Genomic DNA, 310 nt, shown 5'->3' on the forward strand with positions numbered 1-310 from the left:
GTTTCCATTTGCTTGGGTCATCTATGATTTCTTTCAGCAGTGTTTTGTAGTTTTCCTTGTAGAGGTCTTTCAACTCCATTGTTAGGTATATTCTTAGGTATTTTTTTTTTCTTGCAGCTATTGTAAAAGTGGTTGAGTTCTTGATTTGATTCTCTGCTTGGTTGTTGTTGGTGTGTAGAAGAGCTACTGATTTGTGTACATTAATCTTGTATCTGGAAACTTTGCTGAATTCTTTTATCAGTTCTCGGAGCTTTCTGGACGAGTCCTTAGGGTTTTCAAAGTAAACAATCATATTGTCAGCAAACACTGA

Source organism: Mandrillus leucophaeus, unplaced genomic scaffold (assembly GCF_000951045.1).
Source record: "Mandrillus leucophaeus isolate KB7577 unplaced genomic scaffold, Mleu.le_1.0 Scaffold208, whole genome shotgun sequence".
In the NCBI taxonomy this organism is placed as follows: Eukaryota; Metazoa; Chordata; class Mammalia; order Primates; family Cercopithecidae; genus Mandrillus; species Mandrillus leucophaeus.